The 27,556-nt window shown below is 38.9% G+C and overlaps 1 protein-coding gene across 1 annotated transcript in view; it reads right to left on the bottom strand.

Moving 5' to 3' along the window:
* Positions 1-24,421, bottom strand: part of WDR89 (WD repeat domain 89) — a 36,640-nt gene extending 12,219 nt beyond the window's left edge. The window contains exon 1 of the mRNA XM_021701494.1: positions 24,365-24,421. The gene's annotated coding sequence lies outside the window, so the exon portion shown is untranslated. The remainder of the gene's footprint in view (positions 1-24,364) is intronic.
* Positions 24,422-27,556: the final 3,135 nt, after the last annotated feature.

Here is a 27,556-nt window from a genome sequence, read left to right as displayed (position 1 = left end):
TTGAAAAAAACACATACTGGCCTAGGAAAAGGTTACGGTAAGCAAACATCACTTACTCTTTGTTTTTTTTTGTCTCTCTTTTCTCTTTTAAAACTTTTTGTTATGGAATTTATATGGAGTAGAGAATAGTAAAAGAAACCACCATGCACCAATCAGCCAGCATGAACAATTACATTCCTCAAAAGTTATTATTAGGGTGAGAGGGATCAGTTATACATGTATTATTTGAAGAGCAATTAAGGAGCTCTCGTGGACAGTATGATGGAACCCCTCCAACTCATCCCCCTCTCCCTCCTTGTGGCATCAACATGGTTTCAAGACTTGACCCTAGCTCTAGGAGCAGATCTTGATTAGCTAAACCAATCACAGTAATTCCATTCTTTTAAACCAGTAATTGGTTCAGAAACCTTATATTCTTGCCAATCCATGCATGTATTCTCCTCCTAACTACAATTTGTTCAGATGTGGAACACTAATTCTAAAGTGGACCCAATCCAACTGATGGAAAGAACTTCTATTCCATGTTAATGAGAGTCCACATTTTCTATTTAAGTCAGTTTGCAGCAGAGTTTTTGTTAATGCAGCCAGAGCCACTCTAACTAATTAAAGATAATCAAATAAAGTTTTGGGTATATCACCAAATACTCACTTTATGTAAGAGTCTCCTACAAGGAAAGATTTAGGGAACATACTTTAAAAAGTCAAATTTCATTCATACTGAACCGAGGGATTTAATCTTTCATTCCCTTTAGAACATCTATCCTCTCCCCCCACCTTCTACGTTTTTTCTGTTCAAAAATAAAAGGGAAAAAATAAGATACACAAAGGAATTCCCGGAAGACTATAAAAATCGATGCTCAATAATAATGGCAGTATCCCTGATTCTAAGGATATCAACAAAATAAAAACACAAAGCACTGAAATGATACAATATTTAAAAACTTAATGTTAAACTCCATCTGATAAGTTTGTTTTATTTATCTATGTATTTATTTATGTATTTATTTATTATTTATTTTCTTAAAGCGGGCTCCACACCCAGTGAGGAGCCCAATGTGGGTCTTGAATGTACAACCCTGAGATGAAGACCTGATCTGAGGGTGCCTGGGTGGCTCAGATGGTTAAGTGTCTGCCTTCGGCTCAGGTCATGATCCCAGGGTCCTGGGATCGAGTCCCGCATCGGCCTCCCTGCTCCTTGGGAGCCTGCTTCTCCCTTTGCCTCTCTCTCTCTGGGTCTCTCATGAATAAATAAATAAAATCTTAAAAAAAAAAAAAAGACCTGATCTGAAATCAAGAGTCAGATACTTAAGTAACTGAGCCACCCAGGTGCTCCTGGACATTTTAAAAATACATTTATATTTTTTAATATCTAAAATAGTCATATGGTTCAAAATTCGAAAGGTTCCAAAACTCATGTTTTGGAACCTTTTTGTCCTCAAGCCCCTTTCTTCTCCCAGGAGGCAACAAATGTTACCAGTTTCTTCTGAATACTTTCAGAGATTGTCAATTTGAAAATAATGCAGTGGGGTGGCTGGGTGGCTCAGTAAGTTAAGCGTCTGACTCTTGACTTCGGCTCAGTCATGAGATCGAGCCCTGTATCATGCTCTGCACTCAGCCGGGAGTCTGCTTGAGATTCTTTCCCTCTTCCTCTGCCCCTCCTCCCATTCTCCCTCTCTCTCAAATAAATAAATTGTTAAAAAGGAAAAGAAAAGAATGCAGTGAAGTATTTTCAGCTTATCAAAAAATTGACCGTGTGGTGCAACAGAAAAAGCAATAGGTTTAAGAATCAAACTAGCGAAGTCATCACTGTACAAATTACCTAAACTCTCTAAGCCTCAGTTTCCATCTTTAATGCAGGGATAAAGGGGTGCCTGGCTGGCTCCACTGAACAGCATGAGGCTCTTGATCTCAGGGTTGTGAGTTTGAGCCCCATGTTGGGTGTAGAGTTTATATAAATGAACTAATAAATTAATTAAAAAAATAAAGTAGGGATAAAAATGGACAGTCAATATTGAGTGCCTATTACGGCCAAGTACGATGCTAAATTCTAAAGATTCAGATGAAAAACCTATTTGCTGTCTTCAAGAAGTTAGGAGATAGAACAGTAAACAATTATAATATAGGGTGATAAGTACAAGGACAGAGGTAATCACAGGATACAGGAATACAGAGAAGTATACAGAGGGCACAATTCTTGGCATTAAGAAAGTAAGCAACAAATGTTATTTCCTTTCTTCTAATTAATTTTCATGTGATTTACATTCATTTAATTTCATTTCACATTCACATTTAAAAATTTATAATTCTTACAGCTTTTAAAACAGGCAAGCAGTCTCAGTTACTTTTATATTAAAACTTTTTAAAAAATGAATCAATAGGGGTGCCTGGGTGGCTCAGTTGTTAAGCGTCTGCCTTCGGCTCGGGTCATGATCCCAGGGTCCTGGGATCGAGCCCCGCATCAGGCTCCCTGCTCCGTGGGAAGCCTGCTTCTCCCTCTCCCACTCCCCCTGCTTGTGTTCCCTTTCTCGCTGTGTCTCTCTCTGTCAAATAAATAAATAAAATTAAAAAAAAAATACGTAAAATTTCATGAATACAAGTATCAAACAAATAATTCTCAATTCTGAATAAACTATATCAAATTGAATCAGTGCTTTTTAAGATTTTTTCATTTTATAATGAAAAATACACTTCTAAAGAGCAAATAAACTTCAACATGTTTTAGAAGACGATAGAGTTTCACTACTGTATAAGCTTCAGTGAACTTCTCTAAGATTCTTATCTTTTAGTTAGGTAATCAGAAAAGCTTAGGCTCTAACCTATTTAAAATACCCTTTGAGCTCCTTGGACAAATGAGTGATTCTAGGTCTGGGGCAGGGAAAATAGAGATGAGCCAAGAGCATCAAATAGTGCCAGAAAGTAAAGTAATACTTAAAAAAATAATAATAGTAAGATACAACAGCCAAAGAATAAAATAAAGACCCATAAATCCATACTGATAAAAATAAATGTCTATATAATTAAATAAATGAGAAAAGAATTCTAAATAATTTAAGCAGATAGACCCCCTTCAGGAGGTAGAGCTTAATTCTCTTCCCCTCCAGTACTGACTGGACTTAATTACCTGCTTCAAAAAATAGAGTATGGAAAGAGTAAAAGATAATAACTTCAAACAGAGAAACCTTAACCAATGGATGGAGGTTAACATCATCAGCAATAAGTCGTGTTGATGTCACTTGCCCCCTAGTGTGACATGAGAAAAGACACTTCACTTCTGTGGTATTCTTTCCCCAAATCCATCACCCCAGTGTAATCAAGAGAAAATATCAGACAAATCCACATTCAGGAACATCCTACAAATACCTGGTTAGTACTCTTCAAAAGTTTCAAGGTCATGAAAAATAAGCAAAGTCTGAGAGACTATCACAGGTTGGAGGAGATAAGGAGGCTTGATGACTAAATGCAACGTGGTATCTTGACTGGACTGACCAGAAAAAGGATGTTAGTGGAAAAGCTGGTGAAATCCAAATAAACCTTATAGTTCAGTTAACTGTATTGTACCAGTGTTAATTTCTTAGTTTTGGTAAATGTATCATTGTTACATTAACATTGGGGAAGCTGGGTGAAGGGTATACAGAAACTGTAGTATCTTTGCAACTTTTCTACAAACCTAATATTATTCAAAAAAGCACTTTTAAAAAATGTGCTTGATACATAGCATGGATGTTTAGAGGTTCTAGGTAGGAAAGGATTTCAGCGACATACACACTAGGAATGTTCCTATGCTGAAAAGCTCTTATGTCAATCTCAATTCTAGACCTGAGATGACTCAGGCAGGCTAATCATGAATGCCACCACCGAGCTCTGCCCCAACACCTCTCTATTTTCATATAAAAATATAAAAAAAAGAAAATACACTAATACCCCCAAATTTGGAAAGACGCCAACTGAGGAGGAAGGTAGGCAACCTCAGAAAAACTCAGAAATAAACACCCTTACTTACTAACGCAGGAGCTCAGCAAAGAAAGCTGCTAGGGCTTACTATATTTCTAAGGTCTCCATGCTAATTTGGGAAATGAGAAGCAGCCCACAGGAGTGAGATATACTTGGGATTTGGGACAGAAGATTTCATGGGATCTCAGAAGAAAAAAACAGAGACCAGGTCCACCGTCAAGATTTGCCTCAGTCTCAGTGAGTAGTTTTTTTGCAAGTAGAAGTGAATCATGTCATGTTTGGGTCAGGTGATGAAGAGGTGGTGTGTCTTCACCTTCTTTTCACTCATCTGCTGGCTGGATGCAGAGGAGTTCCAAGCCCTATAGGACGGCTGAGCCAGAAAATGAAAGGAGTCTGAGTCCCCGGTCACCACATGAAAGGCTATCTGCTCACCAGAAAAACCTACATCTGACTGTAACAAGCAGTTGTGTAGACATCTGAAACATGTCGTTTAAAAAACTGCAAAACAAAACCCCAACCTCTTAGTATCATTCATCTTTTCTTTAGGTAAAATTCAAAGGGAATTAATACCTTATACTAAAGAAACACCGGAATTTCAGCAATTACTTTCATTTTTAAATCCAAGTTAAACTAAACGTAATACTATTTAGAGAAAATGTGTAATATACCATCCCACTTTGATAAAATTATTCCTATGCATCTTTCTTTTTTTTTTAAGATTTTATTTATTTATTTGAGAGAGAGAGAATGAGAGACAGAAAGCATGAGAGGGAGGAGGGTCAGAGGGAGAAGCAGACTCCCTGCCGAGCAGGGAGCCCGATGCGGGACTCGATCCCGGACTCCAGGATCATGACCTGAGCCGAAGGCAGTCGCTTAACCAACTGAGCCACCCAGGCGCCCCCCTATGCATCTTTCTACTCACTCTATCTGTATGTATGCACAGAAAGGTCTCCAGAATAACGTTCATAAAATGTATTTCAAATATCTGAGCGTGTGTGTGTGTGTAAGGGATGTGTTGCTTTCCTAGTACTTTCCTATGTTACTAAAATTTTTAACAATGATAATAACCCCATAACTCCATAAGTACAATTATGTTCACTACCCTGATGAGAAAAGCACAGTTAATATACAGTAAAACTGGTTTCTGAATTCAAGTATTCTTGTTCCAGGGACCACATTAAACTGTCTTTGTAAGTACGTCACATTTATTTATTTATTTAGCAATTTCTATGTCCAATGTGGGGCTCCAAGATTAAGAGCTGCATATTCGGGGCACCTGGGTGGCTCAGATGGTTAAGCGTCTGCCTTCGGCTCGGGTCATGATCCCGGGGTCCTGGGATTGAGCCCCACATCGGGCTCCTGGCTCACTGGGGAGCCTGCTTCTCCCTCTGCCTCTCTCCCTGCTCATGCTCTCTCTCTAAAAAAAAAAAAAAGAGCTGCATATTCTACTGAGCCAGCCAGGCACCCCAAGTACATATATATTTAAAAAAAAAAATAAGGGTAGCCTATGTTACCTGTATAATAAGCATATATCATACTTATTTTTAAAAAGGGGGTGGGCAGTAGAGCACCTGGAAGGAGCAGCTACTAATGTCTAATGTCACGTTGCTAGTGGCAAACATGGAAAATCTAATGGTAGCCACAAAATCTCTATGCTGGATATTAAAGACACTTATTATTTATCAAGCATATCTAGTATCAGCTTATCTGAAGCAAAACTGCACAAGTAAAACTTAGGAATCTGGTTATTAATGTTTATTTCAGGAAACTTGGGAACAGTCACTCCTCTTCATTATCAGTATGTCTCAGAAAAACAGTACCTTGGGGTAAAAAGTATGATTTAACTTCAGCAGAACACCTCTCAGAAAACGTTTATATCAGAAATTTAGGGAAATTTGTGTGTATAGTTTAACACAGAATTGGCTTTGAAACAATTTGCCAAAGAGCCATTTGTTTTAAACTGGAAAGAAGTGCTGAATATTTAGTGGAAGGTATGCTAAACTGACATTTGCTACAACTTCAATGTCATTTTAAATATCATATTCATTAATGACTGAGACTTAATGTCTTTGTAAATTAATCCTGCTTAGTGAGTCTGAATATGCTATTCTTATTCACACGAATGTTCAAGATACTGGTTGCAGCAACATACGGCATCTCATACACTAAAATTCTTAGGGAAAACACAGTTTTTAAAGTGCAGGAATCTGTTACCAAGGAAAAGGGGGGAGGGGTAGGAGGGAATGACACACACACTTTCTCATGCAGTATGAGATACAACATTCAAGTATCAGGTTCCAGATATAACATTCAAGTATCTTTTTAAAAACAAAGACACTTTCCTCAATAACATCCTGAGATGTCAAGTTTCTCAAGTAAATCTTCTACCCAAAAGCCACCCTTTGAAGTAAATCTATGAATGCCCTACTTCTTTCAACAAGAACAATCAACTGTGTTTGCCTTTCCAGAACAACCAGCTGGTTAACCAAATAGCGAGAGAAACAAAACTTCCCCAGTCACCAGATGTCTTAATTTGGAACAGTTAGTAACAATGTGGAGTAATCCAGAATTTTGAGTTGGTACTATATGTTTACTACTTCTTTTTCTAATTCTGAATAGACGCTTTAAAAAATTAAGCAAATGGGTTCTCTTTGATAACTGCAAAAAAAGGTGGCGGGATAAAAAGAACCACTGCCCACAGCCCTAACAGATCGATGTTAACATCAAAGAACAAGCCACTTGAATATTATGTGTGATAGTTGGAAACTGATCTATCAGCATTAAATCTGAAGTCCGAAAGAATTACCCTATTCAATAATTGAAAAACAATTCTTGAAAGACTGACATGACAAGGCCTAGAACACACTGGATTCAGCAAAGAACATAAGCAAAGTCCCTGCCTTCCTGGGGGGCAGCGGGGTGACAGCCAGCCATAGAGACAAATAACTAATTATAATAATGAAAATAGTCAAAGTGTTATGAAAAATAATACTGGTTAAGGCAAGAAAAATGAGGCAGGAAAGTCCTTTTGGATTCAGTCATTAAAGGAAAGCCTCTCCCATGAGGTGACATTTCAGCTGAGACCAGAAGGAAATGAGGGAGCAAGGTATTGCACTGTGTGGGCTAAGAGCCTCCTGGGCAGAGAGAAACAGCAAGTGGTCCACAGCAGCTGAAGCTGAGTCAGAGAAGGAAAGTGGTGTAGGAAATAAGGTTAAAGAGGTAGCCGGAGATAAATTAATAAATCTTAAAAAAAAACTGAAAAACAAAAAATATGATCTCGGTCACAGTGGGGAGTCGGCTCGGGGATTCTCTCTCTCTCTCTGCCCCTCCCCCCACTCACTCACACTTGTGTGTGTGCACATGTGCGCACACACGCTCTTTCTCTCAAAATAAATAAATCTAAAAAAAAAAAAAAAAAAAGAGGTAGCTGGAGCCGGATAAGAGCTTTGCAGGGCCATGGTCAGAACTTGAGATTTTATTCTCAAGTGAGAAAGAAGGCTGGTTGAGAGCAGATGAGAGATGTTTGTCCAGGGATTGCTCAGGCTGCTGCCTGGACAACAGACCTTAGGGCAAGAATGGAAGTAGTGCAAAGGTTTGTGCAAAATTCTGGGCAAGTGATATAAAAGTGGAGAGAAGTGGCTGGATACAGGCCACAATCAGGAAAGAGGAATAAGAAGAATTTCCTGATTAGACAAGTGGGGTATGAAGAGAGGTGACAAAGATAGATGAGGCTTCGATTTCTGGCCTGAGTAACAAAGCCAATGCTGGCATGTTACTCTTAGAGTAATTACAAACTTTTAAGAAAATTACAAGAGGATTAATTAGATAATTAGACAAGTATCCAATTGTTTAAATAGTCTTTACTGATCAACTGTGGTATATTAATAGACTGGAATGCTACACGGCAATAAAAAAACCATATACTATCCGTACATGCAACGATATGGAAGAATCTCAGAACTGTTTAGTGACAGAAGCCTGACACAGAATATTATTATGATTTCATTTACACAAAATTTAAGAACAGGCAAAACAAGTCTATAATGGTTGAAATCAGAATACTGGTTATCTTTTGAGGGGGATATGGATTGGGAATGAGAACAAGAGAATTTTGTGGGTGGTGATTATGCAGATATATGCATTTGAAAAACAAACAAACCATCATGGAGGAGAATGACCCCCGGCCTCCAGCATGATTCTCACACTGAGTGAACAGCATCAACAGTTGGAGGAGGAAGAAGAGAGTGTCGAGAAATCCCTTATTTAGCATAGGTAAGCAGGGCTGCTAAAAGTTGAGAGCCGAGGAGCAACAACTTTGAGGAAAACCCTTCAGCATACCAGGCCCAACACTAAGCACAGGATATTAACAGCCCACAGGCGAAGAATTTCAAGTCTGTAGTGTCCTAATGGTAACCATAGCAACAACAAAACCTAAACCAGCTCACCTACAGATTACACTATTCAATCCCTAACGCTAGCAATCTGACAGAAGCAGAGAGGTGTCCATTTCCAGGAATAAATGCTGTTTACCTTGGTGTTTACTACTGTTCTACATATGATACCCAGAATTCAATTAGAAAAAAAAGAGAGACACACACACAAACACAAGCAAGAAAAAAAACAACAAACTGTCAAGAAATGAGGCAATGAACAGAAAAGACGTAGAAATCACCCATTTTAAATGGACTTTAAAATGACTATAAATTGGGGCACCTGGGTGGCTCAGTCATTAAGCATCTGCCTTCAGCTCAGGTCATGATCCCAGGGTCCTGGGATCGAGCCCCACATCGGGCTCCCTGCTCCGCGGGGAGCCTGCTTCTCCCTCTCCCACTCCCCCTGTTTGTGTTCCCTCTCTCACTGTGTCTCTCTCTGTCAAATAAATAAATAAAAATCTTTAAAGAATAAAAAAAATGACTATAAACTGGCTATTAAAAACAAAACAAACAAAAAAACCCAATAAATGTTGGCAAGAATGTGAAGAAACTGGAACCTTTATACAATACTTGCGAGAATGTGAAATGTAGCAGCCTCTGTGAGAAACAGCTTGGCAGTTTTTCATAAAGTTAAACATATTTTCATGCAAACATTTGTATAGGAATGTTCATAGTAACATATTCATAATAGTAAAAGAGTGTAAACAACCCAAATGTTCATCAATGGATGAATGGATAAACAATATATGGTATATCCATGCAATGGAACACTATTCTGCCATAAAACAGGAATGAAGTACTGTTAAATGCTACAACATGGATAAACCTTGAAAACATTATGCTAAGTGAGAGAAGTCACACACAAAAGACCACATATTGTATGACTCCATTTATATGAAATGTCTAGAAGAGGCAAACCTGTAGATCAAAAGATTAATGGTTGCCAGGGGCTGAGGGAAGGAGGAAACTGGAAGTGACTGCTAATCAGAAAAACTAAGTCAGTGGACGAAGAGTGACATTTTTAAAGCATTCAAAGGAAAGGAAAACTTGTCAATACAAAGCTCTGTACCCAGAAAAAGAAAACCTTTCAAAAAAGAGGGTAAAAGAAAAATAATTAGACAAAAGCTGAGAAGACTCACTGCCAGTAGAGTGTAAAACAAGAAATGTCAAAGAAAGTTATTCAGCCACAGTAGTACTAGAAATCTAGATTGACATGAAAAAATAAAGAGAACTAAAAATGGTAAACATGAGGGTAAATTTAAGACTTTTTCTTTCTTTCTTTTTTTTTTTTAAAGATTTTATTTATTTATTTGAGAGAGAGAATGAGAAACAGAGAGCGCAAGAGGGGGGAAGGTCAGAGGGAGAAACAGACTCCCCGCTGAGCAGGGAGCCCAATGTGGGACTCGATCCCGGGACTCCAGGATCATGACCTGAGCCGAAGGCAGTCGCTTAACCGACTGAGCCACCCAGGCACCCAAGACTTTTTCTTTCTTTTAAAAATTTTCTTGAGGTGCTTGGGTGCTCAGTTGGTTAAGTATCTGACTCTTAATTCTGCTCAGGTCGTGATCTCAGGGTTGTGAGACTGAGCCCTGCATTGGGCTCACTCAGCACAGAGTCTGCTTGAGATTCTCTCTCCCTTTCTTTCTGCCCCTCCCCCCACTCATGCACACACTTGCTCTCTAAGTAAATAATCTTTTAAAATTTTCTTAAAAAGCAACTGACTTTCTAAAGCAAAAAAATAGTAACAACACATTAGAGTGTTTTTAAAAGTCAAATATTTGACAGCACTAGTAAGAGGAAGGGAGGGAAGAAATGGAAACATATGCAGCAAGGTTCTTACAACATAATTAGGTATATTACTTTAAGGTAGACTTTACACAAGCTAAAGAAGTACACTGTAAACCCTAGAGCAACAACTAAAGGACAAAAGTGGTAAAATTAACAAACCAATAGCAGAGATAAAATGTAGTCATAAAAACAATCCAAAAGAAGGCAAGACAGAAGAAAAAAGGGACAAAGAAAAAAGGAACAAAGAACTGAAGAAAATAGAAAATCTAGAAACAACTAGCAATACGGTAGATTTAAATCCAACCATATCAACAATTACATTAAATATAAATGATCTGAACATCTCAATTGAAAGGCAGAGATTCTCAGGTTTGTGGAGGGGAGAGGAGAGGCAAGATCCAACTATATGTTGTCTAAAAGAAACCTATTTTAGCCAAACTATGGAAAGAGCCCAATGTCCACTGACAGATGAATGGATAAAGTAGATGTGGTATATATACAAAGGAATACCTCAGCCATCAGAAAAATTGAAATTTTGCCATTTGCAATGACATGGATGGAACTAGAAAGTATGCTAAGCCAAATGAGTCAATCAGAGAAAGACAATTATCATATGATCTCACTCATATGTGGAATTTAAGAAGCAAAACAGAGGATCATAGGAGAAGAGAGGAAAAAATAAAACAAGATGAAAGCAGAGAGGAAGACAAACCATAAGAGACTCTTAGGCATAGGAAACAAACTGAGGGTTGCTGGAGGGGAGGGGATGGGGGTTGGGGCAACTGGGTGATGGACATTAAGGAGGGCACATGATATAATGAGCACTGGGTATTATATAAGACTGATGAATCACTGACCTCTACCTCTGAGACCAATAGCACATTATATGTTAATTAACTGAATTTAAATTAAAAAATAATAAATAAAAGAAATAAAAGAAACCTATTTTAAATAGGTTTAAACCTTATATTTTAAATATAAAGTAGGTTAAAAGTAAATGGACAGAAAAGGATATACCATACAAACACTATTAAAAGGAAAGCTGCAGTATCTTATTAATACCAGACAAAGGAGGGGGCACCTGGGTGGCTCAGTTATTAAGGTGTCCTCATGATCCCAGAATCCTGGGATCAAGCCCCGCATCAGGCTCCCTGCTCAGTGGGAGGCCTGCTTCTCCCTCTCCCACTCTCCCTGTGTGTGTTCCCTCTCATGTTCTCTCTGTCAAATAAATAAAAATCTTAAAAAAAAAAAAAACAAAAAACCAACCAGACAAAGGAGAAGTCAGAACAAGAAATTCTCTCAAAATTGACCATAGACCTAAATGTGAGAACAAGAATTACAAAATTCTTAGGAAAAAAACAGGGAACCTGTGACTCTAAGTTAGGTGGAGATTTCTTAGAATACAAAAAGCATGTACCAGGGGCGCCTGGCTGGTTCAATCAGAAGAGCATGGGACTCTTGATCTCAGGGTCATGAGTTCAAGTTCCAAATGGGGTGTAGAGATACTAAAATAAATAAAAAACTTAAACAAACAAAAACCATGTACCAGAAAAGAAAAATCTGAGTTAATTAAAATTTAAAACTTCTGCTTTTTGAACAAGAGTGATACGAGGGACAGGTCATATGAGAATTTCCTAGGTTAGATAGCTTCCTGAAAGGTGTGAAGTGTGGTGTGAATGTGAGAGTTGCCATGACAGGCTGGGTTACAAAGATGGTCAAAGAGGGTCACATCACTAGCTCCTTTGTAGGCTTACCGAAGCAGCAGTAGCAGGTATAGCTGTAAGGTATGGGGGGGTGGGGGGGCGGGGTATCTTCAGGCCACTGGATCTAATTTTTGGCTGTAGTAACTTAGAGATCAGTGATAGCCCCCGTGCTTTTGGGTAAGTACTCTGAGGGCATTCCCTTCCCTCCTACAAAAAGGAAAAAGGGTAGCTGAGGGCAGAGGATTTATTAAGCTTTCCCTCAAGGTCTTAAAGACCAAAATATCTTGGTTATCCCAAACAATGGGGTATCAGTCTCTTCACATGCATTGCTTCATTTAACCTTACCAATAACCCTAAAAGATAGTCTTTATATTATTGCTTTTTGGATTAGAAAACAGAGGCTTATAGAAATAGGTATTGCATGGTAGTTAAGAGAATGGATATATGCTCAGGTTCAAATCCTGGTGTCACTAGCTATGTCTTTCAGCTTCCTATTCTTCAAACAGGGATAACAGTTGCAACATCAGAGGGTTGTTATAAGGCGTAACTTAATTACTACATGTTAAATGCTCAGAATGATGCCTGGTACAAAAGAAGAACAGCAAGTGCCTGTACAGAGAATTTCAAAGAAATGCAATGGTGTCAAATGATAAACCTGCAGAATAAACTATTAGATATAAATTCTACTATCTATCTATCTATTTACACATACACAAACACACATAAAGTGAATATGTATATATACATATATATGTATACGCACATACCCATGCTGTTAATCATGATAACTGAGATTTAAGTGAAAACGTATACACGTATGGGCACACACACACAAGGTGGGGGGGAGGGGAGGCAGACTAGATACATCTAAGGTAAATTCACAGTATGAAATATTCCTCAAAAAAGTCACCAAACGGAAAGATCCTTTAACATATTAATAATTCTTTAAATTTCTGCTGTTAACCAGTGTTATCCCAATATCTTGCAATCATGTCAACATATCTCACACAATCAGGCAATATTTTATAAATATTTATAAATTGATAGTTAAAGATACTTTCCTTTACATTCTGAAGTAGATTCACTATTTAATACTCCAAACTGGGTGAATGCCCAAAACGGATCTGCTGAAATAGAAATCAAAATAATGGCAAAACCCTTGAACATAAATATTTATAGCTTTATACTTGTGTAAAGATACAGGACAGATGAGTTCTCTTAACTACTATGCACCATATCGTGGGAAGATCAGAATCTAGTTAAATTCTAAATTCATTTCCTCTCTTCTGAACACAGTGAAAGATCCTGATATCAGAGAAACAACCAACAAAAGGCATAATTCTTGAACCATCTTGCAAAAGCCGGATATTAAGCGAGAAAAAAATTTCACACTTATAGATCTCACATGAAGGATAAAAAGGATTGGAAATAACGTACTACCGATTTTAAGTTTACCACACACCTAAAAATGTTTAGCTTAGACTTAAGCTACCAAACTCTTTCAATTCTTGCCTTCCTTGCCCTTGGAATTAACTACAACTGCCATCTAGCAAGAGGTCCAAAAATGAGAGAATGGAAAAAAAATCATTCAGGACTTAACTAGGAAGTCTAAACAGACAGATGCTTTAACTGATTAGTAATGATTGAAATTTCTGCTGTTAATCATGATAACTGAGATTGAATTTTTCTTACTTGTTCTTTCCTCTCTTCCCCATGCAACATAAATTATCACCTCTATGTGAACTCCTAGATTTTACCCTCAATCTTGATCTTGCTTCAAAATTCCAACCCCATATTTCTAATGTCTGCCTAGACCTCTACCCCTGAGTGTGCTGCCAAAACTTCAAAAATACCCAAAGTATAACTCGAATACCTGTATTCTTCATCTCTTTTAACTATACAATCTTCTCAGTCATCTAGGCTCAACAGTTCAGAATCATCTTTGATTAAAGAAAGTCAAAGGACAAGAGGCAACTAGCTAATAAAGCCTACCTTGAAAATTGCCCTACACATTTATCTCAACACTGTCTGCCCCATTATCCTCCTCCAGCCGTCCATTACCTCTCATCTGCAACTGCAATGGTTTCCTGTACGGCCCTGACACAGAACAGGACAGGAAATACTTGATTTAACATCTAATTCCTGGAAAAAGATGGGAAGAACAGGACAAATTCTTACTTCATATAAAAAAGTTTTGTTCTTAGAAATCAATTTCATGGGGGCGCCTGGGTGGCTCAGCTGGTTGGGCGACTGCCTTCAGCTCAGGTCATGATCCTGGAGTCCCGGGATCGAGCCCCACATCAGGCTCCCTGCTGAGCGGGGAGTCTGCTTCTCCCTCTGACCGTCCCCCATCTCATGCTCTCTCTCTCTCATTCTCTCCCTCAAATAAATAAATAAAATCTTTAAAAAAAAAAAAAAAAGAAATCAATTTCATGTTGTAGGAGTGCCTGGGTGGCTCAGTCGTTAAGGGTCTGCCTTTGGCTCAGGTCATGATCCCAGGGTCCTGGGATAGAGCCCCATGTTGGTGCTCAGCGGGGAGCCTGCGTTTCCCTCTCCCACTCCCCCTGCTTGTGTTTCCTCTCTCGCTGTGTCTCTCTCTGTCCAATAAATAAATAAAATCTTAAAAAAAAAATCAATTTCATATTGTAAAAAGTACTGACATTCAGCATGACATGAAGTGGAAAAAGCAAATATGTGATTTCACAAACATTTCTTAAGGACATAAAACTAAATACTTAATTTTTATAAAGCATCATACACATTCTCTTATTGTTTTTGCATGGGCTGCAGTTGTTTGAACATGTAAATCACAGACTATATTTTATAGCAACCCCTGACATAGCAATATTTTATGGGTAAAATATTTTCCCCACAATAAAACTGCAAAAAAGATTACTAATCTCTCCAAGAATCCTACATTGTCTTCTTTTTTTTTTTTTTTTTAAAGATTTTATTTATTTGCGAGAGAGAGAATGTGAGACAGAGAGCATGAGAGGGAGGAGGGTCAGAGGGAGAAGCAGACTCCCCGCTGAGCAGGAAGCCTGATGTGGGACTCGATCCCGGGACTCCGGGATCATGACCTGAGCCGAAGGCAGTCGCTTAACCAACTGAGCCACCCAGGCGCCCCCTACATTGTCTTCTTGAGTTATCTAGATACTACCCATGCTTCAAGATATAGCTCAAACTCTACCAGTACTACAAAATTTTTCTTAACCCAGCCTAAACCAAGATTCTACTTACTCTGAATGCCAAAATATTCTGTTATTTATATAGCAGTAATCATATACTAAACATATTGAAGAGCTAATTTTTCTCTAGTTATATTTTACATATTCACATATTTATATTTGTTTCTCTGTACTATAGAGTATAAATTTCTTAAAGACAAGAACCATGTTTTCCAATTTTCTAATATCAATCCTCTACCAGCCTGAGGCTAATAACTCGATAACCTACCTCACAAAATCCTACTTCCTGGAGAGGAGTATAAAAACAAACACCCACAAAACACACTCCATAGAGGAAGACAAAGAGGCAAAGATAAGGAACTACACAAAATGTAAAACAATGACAAAGATAGGAAACACACACACATACAAATCAAGCCATAGAGTCAGCCATCCCTTTTCTGGAGAAAGCAAAGAAATAAAGAAAAAGAAATCAGAAATAAATCAAGCAGTATCAATATTGATATCCATGACATCCATAACATAAACACAGCTTTGAGGTCAATTCACTTCAAACTCTGTAGTCACAGAAAACACCATGGAGGCAGAACTGAGGAAGCTAAGGAAAGGGTTGGGATTTGGGAGCATCACTTTATTACCATCTTACACAGTACCCTATAGGCAGAAAGCATTCAATAAACACCTGCTGGTGTGAACATGATTTAATAGATAGTCCTACATACCCAAATTCCAGAATTAAATAATTTGTTCAAAATGCTATTCCTTCACAAAATACATTATAGGATCAAATTACCTCAAATTTCCAGAATAATGCAGTAAATACTATGTGCTTTACTTATACAATATAAACATGGTTTTGATGCCAAAAAAGGATACATCCACATTTTAATCATTCAAGAGCTTCAAAAATAACCCAATGATTCATAAACTGTATTCTTCCTATTTTTAGAATGGCTCAGGGGATTTGTGTGATTCTCAAACTCCTTTCTCAATTCCTAAGAAAAAGTTCAATTTGATTTTACAATCTCAGGGGAAAAAAAGGGGCAATTTGGAGGGAATAAAGTAGCTTCATAAAAATAATTCAGTGCCATGTTAAATACAAATTAATAAAAGGCTAATGGAATCACAAATGAAAAAAACTAACCTTTATGAAAAATTTAGCTTCAGTATCTATTCTTTCTTCCTTTCTTGAAAAATAGATGCCTGTCATGCATGCTAACAACTTAAAAGTCCAAGTAATACAGGGCTGCAGAATTCATGAAGAAAGAGAAAGACTCTGAGAGAATGACAACCAAGATGAAAATACTCTGACAAGCAGCCAAAAACTGCAAACACAATGGGAAATAAAGGAACATGTCTTCAGGGTGGACTTGGTCAGTATGAGTAAGCTGAAGAGGGGTTATGGGAAAAGATCTGCACTAGAAGTAAGGGGGTGGATTTTTTTTCACATGACCTTCAGTAAATCATTGAATCTGATCTGAATCTTGGTTTTCTCATATTTCCATTTGTTCTACTTACTGGATCTTTTGTATCCATCAATGATATTAAGAGTAACTAAGATATATTGAACTTTTGCTGTATGCAAGGTACTGTTCTAAATGCTTTAGGTGCATTATATTTCATTTAGTTCTCTGGTTGGCCCTATAAAGTACCTTACTTATCTGGTTCTATAATTAGGAAAGCGAGGCTTACAAAAGGCAGGTGATTTGCCAAAGATCACTTGGCTCACAAGTGCATAGCGGGGACTGGAACAGAAATCTGATTTTATTTATTTATTTATTTAATTTTAAAGATTTTATTTATCTGACAGAGAGAGACATAGAGGGAACACAAGCAGGGGGAGTGGGAGAGGGAGAAGCAGGCTCCCCGCTGAGCCCTGACATGGGGCTCCATCCCAGGACCCTGGGATCATGACCTGAGCCGAAGGCAGACCCTTAACTACTGAGCACCCAGGCACCCCAGAAATCTGATTTTAGAGCCCACACTCTTAAATGCTTTCTTATACTGACCCTCAAGTGATATAAAAGATGTATTTTACAAAGCACTTTTAAATGGCTTTTAAATTCAAATGTAAAGTTGTTAATTCTCATCTGCACTAAATGAAATGAATCAATAACATTCATACAACCAAGCAACATACAGTTAAAATATTTAAAGCATATACATGTGGAAAGTCTCAATACCAGCAAAGATTTAAGATCAAAACAGTATCAAATGATGTGAAGTCCAGCATAACTTTTAGTTGCCTGGACATGCAAATTTCCAAGTATTTACAAGGTTAAAAAAAGATTTAAAATAGTACCAGCTATAAGATACAGTACATTTTAAATATAAGCCACTACCTAGAGCTTTTTCTCTTCTGGCTGTTATTCCACATTCATACTTGATGAATAATATTGAATAAAACCAGAGAAAGAAACTTATTTTTTTTTAAGATTTACTTATTTTAGAGTAAGAGAGAGCACGTGCAAGAGCAAGCATGAGCAGGGGAGAGGGAATCTCAAGCAGACTGCAGTGAGCACAGAGCTCAGAGGCAGGGCTTGATCTCCTGGGGCTCAATCTCAAGACCCTGAGTCTGAAGCTCAACCAACTACACCACCCAGGCGCCTCGATAATTATCCTATGTCTTAGATGGGACAATTGAAGCACAGAATAGTGACATGTAAACAGCCCAAGATCACAGAGCTGGTAATTGCAGCCCGTACTCAATTCAGGTAGTTTGGTTTAAAAATCTGTGCTCTTGGGGCACCTGGGTGGCTCAGTCGTTAGGAGTCTACCTTCGGCTCAGGTCATGATCCCAGGGTCCTGGGATTGAGCCCCGCGTCGGGCTCCCTGCTCGGCGGGAAGCCTGCTTCTCCCTCTCCCACTCCCCCTGCTTGTGTGCCCCCTCTTGCTGTCTCTGTCAAATAAATAAATAATAATAATAATAATAAAAATAAAAATAAAAATCTGTGCTCTTAAGCACTAGCTCTGCTACAATTCAAGGAATGGTGAAACACTTCTTTTTTTGTTAAGATTTTATTTATTTATTTATTTATTTATTTATTTATTTATTTATTTATTTATTTATCAGAGAGAGAGACAGAGAGAGAGAGAGCAAGCACAAGCAGAGGGAGCAGCAGGCACAGGGAGACGCAGGCTCCCCGATGAGCAGGGAGCCCCATGCGGAACTCGATCTCAAGACCCTGGGATCATGACCTGAGCCAAAGGCAGACACTTAGCCAACTGAGCCACCGAGGGATCCCATGAAATTCTTTTTTAAAAAGCCAATAAAAAGTAATAATGATTACAATGAATGCCCGCAAAGAGAACAGAGCCATCATTTATCTCAGTATAAATACTAACACTAAGGAACATGTAAAAGAAATATTTTAACTGACATGATAAACAAAGTAATCTACATTATCAGGAAAAGTTTTAATGATAATGGCACACTAAGCTTATTAATCTCTGGAAGAAGTTTCTTTTAATTTTCCTATGAAACTATATTGTTAGCAAAGCGATGACATTTGGAGATTAATATTAATTAACATTAAAATACTTGCTAGAGGGGCGCCTGGGTGGCTCAGTCATTAAGCGTCTGCCTTCAGCTCAGGTCATGGTCCCAGAGTCCTGGGATGGAGCCCCACATCAGGCTCCTTGCTCGGCGGGGAGCCTGCTTCTCCCTCTCCCACTCCCCTGCTTGTGTTCCCTCTCTCGCTGTCTCTCTCCCTCTCTCTGTCAAATAAATAAATAAAATCTTAAAAAAAAAAAAAAAAGACTTGCTAGACAGGATTTTTATCATTTTTTGGTCTAGCCACCTTATGAAGAGGCAAAAAACTGTGGTAGAGCTTTAAAAAAAAAAAAAATCACCTGAACTAGTAGAATTTACAACAAAATTAATGATAAATTTGAACCCTTTAAAAATACGACAGAGAGGGGCACCTGGGTGGCTCAGTCAGTTAAGCGTCTGATTTCAGCTCAGGTCGTGATCCGAGGGTCCTACGATTGAGCCCCTTTTTTGAGCCCCGTGGAGTCTGCTTTTCCTTCTCCCTCTGCCCCTCCCCCCTCTCATTCTAACAAATCAATAATATCTTAAAAAAAGGTAAATGACCTTAATAAAAGAATCACATTTTGCAAAGGACTACAGTATTTGTCATTTCATCGGGATTCTCACAACTCTGAGAGTTAAGTTGGACAAGTAGTAGTATTATTTTACAAATAAGAAAGCTAAAGCTCAGAAAAGTTAAACATTTTGTATGGTCTAGATATAAAGATCTTCTGACTCCAAGTGCTTCTTCTATCACATCGTGCTGTCAACAATTTTACACTTTATACTTTTCAAGTTGTTTCATAACAATTAATGCTTAGCCAAGAAAATTTGGAAAATAATGAACACATAATGAAGGTTATGATCCTTAAAATGTTAAAGGGTTTTGTTAAAAATCTTCTTGTATGATGTACAATTTATCTAGATGAAATGAATAGTTAACTCAGCCAAAATGAACTTGCAATCCAAGAAAAAAAATCTGTATTAAAATTAAGTGAATCCAGGGCGCCTGGGTGGCTCAGTTGGTTAAGTGACTGCCTTCGGCTCAGGTCATGATCCTGGAGTCCTGGAATCGAGTCCCACATCGGGCTCCCTGCTCAGCAGGGAGTCTGCTTCTCCCCCTGACCCTCCCCACTCTCATGCTCTCTCTATCTCATTCTCTCTCTCAAATAAATAAATAAAATCTTAAAAAAAAAAAAATTAAGTGAATCCATACACTTATCATGATGAGGACTAAGTAATGTATAACAGATTGTTGTATCACTACATTGTACATATGAAACTAATATAACACTGTATGTTAACTATACTGGAATTCAAATTAAAATCTTAATTAAAAAAACTAAGTAAATCCAATTTTAAATCCTTAAATGTGAAATAATGTCACCCTACAATAGTACTATTTTTCACGAGTTAAAAACAAAAATCACGGGGTGCCTGGGTGGCTCAGTCAGTTGAGTGTCTGCCTTCAGCTGGGTCATCTCAGGGTCCTGGGCTCCCTGCTCAGTGAGGAATCTGCTTCTCCCTCTGCCCTTCCCCCTGCTCCTGCTCTCACTCTCTCTCAAATAAATGAATACAATCTTTTTTTTTTAAGGTTTTATTTATTTATTTGACAGAGATACAGTGAGAGACGGAACACAAGCAGGGGGAATGGGAGAGGGAGAAGCAGGCTTCCCACGGAGCAGGGAGCCCGATACGGGGCTCAATCCCAGGACCCTGGGATCATGACCTGAGCTGAAGGCAGACGCTTAACGACTGAGCCACCCAGGCGCTCCTAAATGAATACAATCTTAAAAGAAAAAAAAATCACTTCTAACTACCATTTATCTCAATCACTTAAGTTTATTCTAAACCCAATAAAGCAACTTATAAGATCAAATGATTCTACTTGATGATTGGGAAACCTAAGGAATTTTTTAGTCATTGAGAAATGCTAGCTTCCCAGAGATGATCAGTTTCAAAGACAGTTTTTTTGTTGTTTTTATTTTTTAAGTAGGCTCTACACCCAGTGTGGAGCCCAATGCAGGGCTTGAACTCACAACCCTGAGATCAAGATCTAAGCTGAGATCAAGAGTCAGATGCTTAACTGACTGAGCCACCCAGGTCCCCTCAAAGATAGTTTTTTAAATGTACATTCCTCTATATATTAATTTCACCTAGATTTAATTATTACCAAAACAAGAAACAGTGAGGGCTGGTGAAACAAACATTTAACAAATGAAATTACTTAGGCTTGGATTACTGGCAGAATTTTTTAAAAACTCAGTTACATAATTAGTCATCAGGAAAATGCCCAGTAAACAGTACTTTGCACTTCGTAGCCTATAAACTGCATACCATACCCTCACATCCCTAAGTCAGGTGGCAGACTGTCCACACTGGACTTGCAAAGATGACCTAAAACTAGTTTTGCAACCTATTAGCTTGACATCCATTTTGAGGAAATAAAAACACCAAAGTGAAGCAGCTAAAAAAAGAATTTCTTTGGAAGAAGTTATTTGTGAAAAAATACTGACATTTTTTCTTTGTTCCCATTTTACCAAGCAGGAGTAGCTCAAACTCAGACCTTGATCTGGTCCCCTGTAGACTATGAATATAGGATCTACACCTGGCAAAGTCTAAGAGACTGTGACTGGCTACCTGCTCAAAGAGAACAAAGAAAAATGGCTGCATTACATTGTTATTGGCCTGTACATCCAGACTTTGTCAGGGCCAAGGATGTGAAGCTTTTTCCTGTGGACCTGATGATGGCATTGGTGTGGAGCCAGCTTAAAAAGGACTTTATCCAAGAAGGCTGTCTAGAGGCATTTGGATGCCATGGAGAGTTCACAGGGTGAAGAAACTAAAGGCTGGAGATTAAGGGCTGAGAACAAATCTTAAGCAGCTGGCTAAGTATTGCCCATCGTGGCAGAGACTAACTCATCAGCAGATCAGCAGTGAGGTACACAACTAGACATTTGTTAGATATGGCTTTGTGTCAGAGAAAGCAACATGAGAAAAAGTAATGTAGGTCACTTCCAGGCCTGGCCCATATAAATGTCCCACATGTACTTCTTCTAACTCCATACACAAAGCACAGAGATCTCTATTGAATAGTTCTTACATAGTGAATGCCTATTCAGAGCTGGGCTCTTTTTCATAATCTTATTCCAGCATACCCATATCAAATGGTAACAAACCCAACTCATCAGATCCTGTCTCCTAATTATGATTTCCAGATAGACACGAGAGCAACAGTTGGGTTATTTTCTTCTGAAGATATGACAAAAACCTGGTCATCAGAGCTACTGTCTTGCTGGGAGAACTGGAGAGTATTAATGATGAGGGACTGTCAGTTCAGTTCTCCATGAAGTTTAGTGCACATTCTCGCCTTAGGAGAAATGGGACCCAAAGTCTTTATCTGGTTGCTTAAATGGCTTCCTCATAATGAATCCCTATCATCTGCGGTCATATTTCTTAAAATGGGGGACACAACTATGACTATAGTAAAGTGGCTTTTATAAGCCACGAACAGTTTAAATCCCTAAAACAGCAATGTTTTATGATGTGGCAAATAATTCATAAGAGTATCAAACATAGGCATATTATGAAGTTCAATACAAAAGTCACATGAATTTTTAAGGTACATTAGAATTCAAAGAAATGTTACTCTTCTAAGGTGTTAATGCACATCCAATTAGACTAAGCTGCACTGGAGTAGGATCTCTTTACCCTCTTTATACCCTTTGTAGTAAGCTAAAAGATGGCCCCCACAGATATCCAAATCCTAATTCCTATGAATATTTTCTTACATGACAAAGAGGTTTTGTAATTAAGATCTTGAGATGGCGAGATTATTTTAGATTATCTAGGTGGGACCTAAACGTAAGCACAAGTGCCCACAAAGAGAAAGGCAGAGGAAGATTCTACTACAGAAAACAGTGTGATGATGGAAGCAGAGATAGCAGTGACATGCTTGGAAAATGAAGGTACCACAAGCCAAGGAACATATGCAGCCACCAGAAGCTGAAAGGGGTAAGGAAATGAATCTTCTCTCAGAGCCTCCAGAAAGAACCAGAACTCAGAAGTTATTTAAGTTGAGCTACTTTTGCTTTAGGCTATCTACATCAGTTCAAGGTAAGAATACAAACCATCTGAACGACACTTCTGCGTTTACAGGGAACACCATCCTGAACCCTGGATGAATAGATAAGGGGGCCATATAGGCTTAAGACTATTTTGGAGCTTCCAGACTGGTGAACAAGTGAAGATTGCGGAGAGTAGTGTGCCTACAGAGGGCATGGAAGCTTGCACCCTTTCTGCATGCTCGCTCTATGCATCTCTTCCATCTTGCTGCTGAGTCATATACTTTATCATATCCTTTAATAAGCTGATAAATGCCTGCAAGTCAATCAAGATGCACTGGTGGAAGCTCTTCAGGCAGGGGTTATTAAAGCTGCAGCGCTGGAAGTGATGCAACCAGAGCCCCTGCCCAGAGATCCTTGCTTACACCTTGCACTGGAAGTGCTACTCATCAAGCCGGAGAACAGATGACAGAAAATTTGGTTGAAAGCATCCTGGCTTCTCTCAATGGCCTTCCCATTCCTAATGAAATGCTACTTAAATGATTCATGTAGGCTGAAAATTCAGGGGGATGAAAACATAGATTAAATGGGGGGGAAAAATTTTGAAAAGAAAACGGGTAGTTCACGTGTGGTACTAGGCTGCATATGACCACTGTTTTACATACATAAAATATATAAAACTACATATATAAAATTATCTATCCATGCTATTTAACGCTCGTCTGGCCTCACAGGAAAGAATTTGAAAAGCGAACACATATAGGTAGTTATCATCAGCTATTTATATATAATTTATATATTATATCCATTCTGTCATTTGATCCTTACAACTCTAGGAAGTAGTCACGTAGTGATGCCTGGTATCGATTTCAATTCTGCAGTTGAGGAAGCTGTGGCTCAGAGGGTGACTTGCCCAAAGGTTAGGAAATGGCTCCTAGTCCAAGGTCTTCTACTAGATGATTTTACATCGATAATATCAATTCACTTATAAGTATGTTGTATTAACTTCTAAAATAACTTCAAGTTTGGAAAGAAAACAGAAGCAACATTTTACAATTTAATAGCGCATTTTAATTTTACGTCTTTGGAAACCACTGTTTATCAAGAGACAAGCTGAAGACAACATGTGGACGAGTTACTAAGCAGTCTGTTTCTTCACGTGAAAATGAGAACAGTAAGAGTACCTACTCTTTAGATTGCTATGTGGATTATATAACACACGTCAAGTGCTTAACATAGCTGGTTTCACAGTTTGTATTATACATTACAGGACGTCTCTTCCCAAATGAAAATGTGCTTTCTGACTTCGAAAATTTACAAACTCAGGAGATAAGAAAAATGAGAGTTGCAGGAGAAAAACAAAAACAGGTCCTGGGTACCCTTCCTTGAACAGTAGGCGAAGGGTACTTCGCTTCTACAGAAACGTGAGACAGAGGAGGCAATGGGGACGGCGACAGCGACACCAACACCCAACCCGCGGAAGACCCGCGGGGCAGGGACAGCGCGGATGTGGCGCAGGGGCTCCCACCCCGGCACCAGAAGCCCCAACACGTGGCTCCCACCTCCCAGCCCCTTCCCACTTCCCTCAGAGGTCCTCGTGCCAGAGAATCAGCGACTACGGCCTTCTCGACTCAACCCGCACTGTCGCCGTCCGTGGAGAGAACTGCCCATTCCGCGGACTAGCCCAACCCGACCCTATGAAATATACCTCAACTGCAAGCCCACAAGGCGCGCGGGAAGAAACGCGAGCTCAGTCTCGGTGCGCTGCTGACGACCGGAAATCCACCCCCTACCTCTCTGATAGGGTAAACGAGCAAAGGAAAATGCAGAGCATTGGTCAGCAGCAGAGAGGCGGGGAAAGGGAAAGATGAGGGGTGGGGAGGGGCGACGAATTGCCAAGAGCCAGCCTCCCTGCGGATTGGACGAAAGCAGGACGTTTGCGCGTGCGTAGGCCCAGTTTCCGTAAAGCGCCGCACGGGACCTCCCCTTTTACGGTTCGTTAAAGGAAGTTTCAACGACTCCTTGGTTGTGATGAAGGTTGTGTCTCCTGGCTGCGTGGCCAATAAAGGGCAAGAATAAAGTGGGTTCCGCCTCTTCCTCGGGCGACTGAGTCCTTCCGTTGACGTCGGGCAACGTGGGTTCCTTTCTGCTTTTAGACGCTGTAACTTCCACTGGGCTAAATTCGAGTAGAGAATTCTTATGGTGACTAGGAGACTTCTACTGCGAATAAGAAATACTTAGTAGGGCCCTGAAATACCCACATACTCTCAGAACTTCTAAGAATGACTTCAGTGTTGGAACGCAAAGAAACCTGTCCTTCATGCCCTTTTTGTGTGTGTGGCTGTGTCATTGGCTGAAATAGCTATCAATTTGAAAGTAGCTCCGCCCGCGCCCTTGGGAACTCTGGGGTTTGTAGTATCAGACGCTCAAGCCCTGTAGCTTTAAATGTGGTTGTTGCTACTGAGTTCTAACTTACCATCATCCGCTGACGTTTACTGTGGTTTTGATGTGTTCCGTTGAGCTTTTTATCTTTTCACCGATCAGCACCGTTAAAGCCAAAGGACACTTAGGGAAACTGAAAAGACTTCATGTGTGTTTGTAAAAATAAATAGTGTTTCATACATTTTACAGCTTGTGCTTGGGCGCGCTGTGCTAGATGTTCGTAAATACGGTACTAAGATTCTTGGTTTGTAAAATTTTTGCTGTTACCACAAAACGCTCTTTGATTTTCAGATTAGTGTACATTGGAAAATATCTGAAAAGTACTCTAAATTTGGCAGTTATATACACTATTTTGGCGTAGGTAGCAGCTGCTTACATAAATCAAGTGTTGATATGACAAGAAGCAGAACTGGCTGCTGTCTTGACAGAATAGTGCTGTAGTTAAAATGTCAAGCGTGACCAATCTCAGCTTACACGCATTGTGTATTACTCAAGACTGTATTATGAAGTCCATTTTCAGCCTATATGGAAACATTATGTTCAAGTAAGGCCGGGTTTCCCTACCTTTATTGAATCAAGAACTTGCACTGCCCTGAGCCCATATGGTAATATTTCATCACTTTTGTGTTTGGCAAAAGTAGAAATTTTCCCTGAGTGGTCTTTTCCCTCTCGACAGTTTTTCCCCTATTTAATATGTAATACAAACTGTTCCATTTGTGTAAGAAAAAACATGATTTGTGACATATAATAGTTCTACATTCTGGATTTAAAATTAAGTACATTTTGTAGGATTAAAGCCAAGCAAAAACTGCTTTTATGACTGATGCTTGGAATTATTGCATTTTAAAAAAATAAACTTATTTTTATAATTTTTGTGTCTTCTTTCTAAATGACAAGAGAAGGTGTCAGGTTGTAAATGAAACATGGAAGATATGATTTCTTTTTATTCTCAGTAAATGAAGAGCCATACTAAGTGTAATCACCACTATTTCTCCTTTTCATATTCTATATATGTACTAAGTGAAATCTATGAATACAAAAGTCACCCTGAGGCAAAAATTCAGAATTATCAGTGTTTTTAAGATTTTATTTATTTGTCAGAGAGAGAGCACAGAAGCAGGGGGAGCGGCAGGCAGAGGGTGAGGCAGCCTCCCTGCTGAGCAAGGAGCCTGATGTGGGACTTGATCCTAGGATTTTGGGCTCACCACTTGAACTGAAGGCAGATGCTTAACTGACTTAGCCACCCAGGTGTCCCCCGAATTATGCGTTTTAATGCTTCCCATTAGCATTTTAATGCTCTTTTTCCTTTTGCCTCCTAATTTAAGTCAGTGGTCCACATTTGGGATATAAATTAAATTCATTTAACCAAGAATAAGAAAACATTAAAAACTGCAGCTGTCAAGACTGCTACTGTAGTTGGCAGTGTTTAGCAGAGTCAACTGAGTGAATCATGAGCACGTTTGGCTAATCTGTATTAACTGTCCTAAGTGCTTACTCTTTTGGAAGCTCCTAAAGTGTTCCACTTAAAGAGAAAAAGCTTAGTTAGTTATTCAGAATTTAAAAATAGAAATTAAAACAGATACCATTACTGCCTTTAAGATGTGAACGCTGGAATCATTTTTGTATCGTGTCTGTTGAGAAATAGGTTTAAGAACAACCTCAAAGTGAGATAAATGCAAGAAGAGTCTTGAGATGCAGGAAGAGAATATTACAACTTCTATTTGTATTTACTTTTTAATCTCAACATTTTTCTTTCCATTTTTGTGTTTTAAAAAATTATGCACATGATAGAACAGTATAAATTTCTTGAAATCTAGCTATCTAATTTGGAGTGAATGGTAAAAAAATTTGTGATCAAAATAGTCTGGGGGGTGTTAAAGAAAAATTATTCATGATACTTACTAAAGACAGTGAGACAGACTTTATTCATGGGGAGCTACTGTGGTGGGGTTTTATAACAGGGGAGAGAGATTGAACTCAACTCTGAATACACAACTGGGAATTTATAGCCAATGGGCAGGGTGTGGGGGTCAGTGGATGGAAAATTACTAAGAGGAAACAGGGTAAGGGGGATTATTGCTAGATTGAGTCAGCAGTATTCTTACTGAAAACAGACTAGGGTAATCAGACATCACCTGGGGGATAGTGTAGGATGAGGAACCCAATCAGATAGGTCAAACTGTTAGCATTCTTACTAGAACTGAACACCACAAGGGAGGACATGGGAGCCCAAGGTCAGGCCTACTCAAAAAGAGAACAAGTATATATGTAGACCTCCAGAGACACTCTCCTATATACACACAGAAAAATTTGTATTTGCTATTAAAATACAAAGTCCAAATTGCACATAATACTTAGAAATACTCATGTTCGGGCGCCTGGGTGGCTCAGTTGGTTGAGCGACTGCCTTCAGCTCAGGTCATGATCCTGGAGTCCCGGGATCGAGTCCCCACATCAG

This window comes from Neomonachus schauinslandi, chromosome 9, assembly GCF_002201575.2.
Source record: "Neomonachus schauinslandi chromosome 9, ASM220157v2, whole genome shotgun sequence".
Taxonomy (NCBI): Eukaryota; Metazoa; Chordata; class Mammalia; order Carnivora; family Phocidae; genus Neomonachus; species Neomonachus schauinslandi.
The sequence above is the reverse complement of the archived record's forward strand: the minus strand, read 5'-3'. Positions and strand labels throughout refer to the sequence as shown.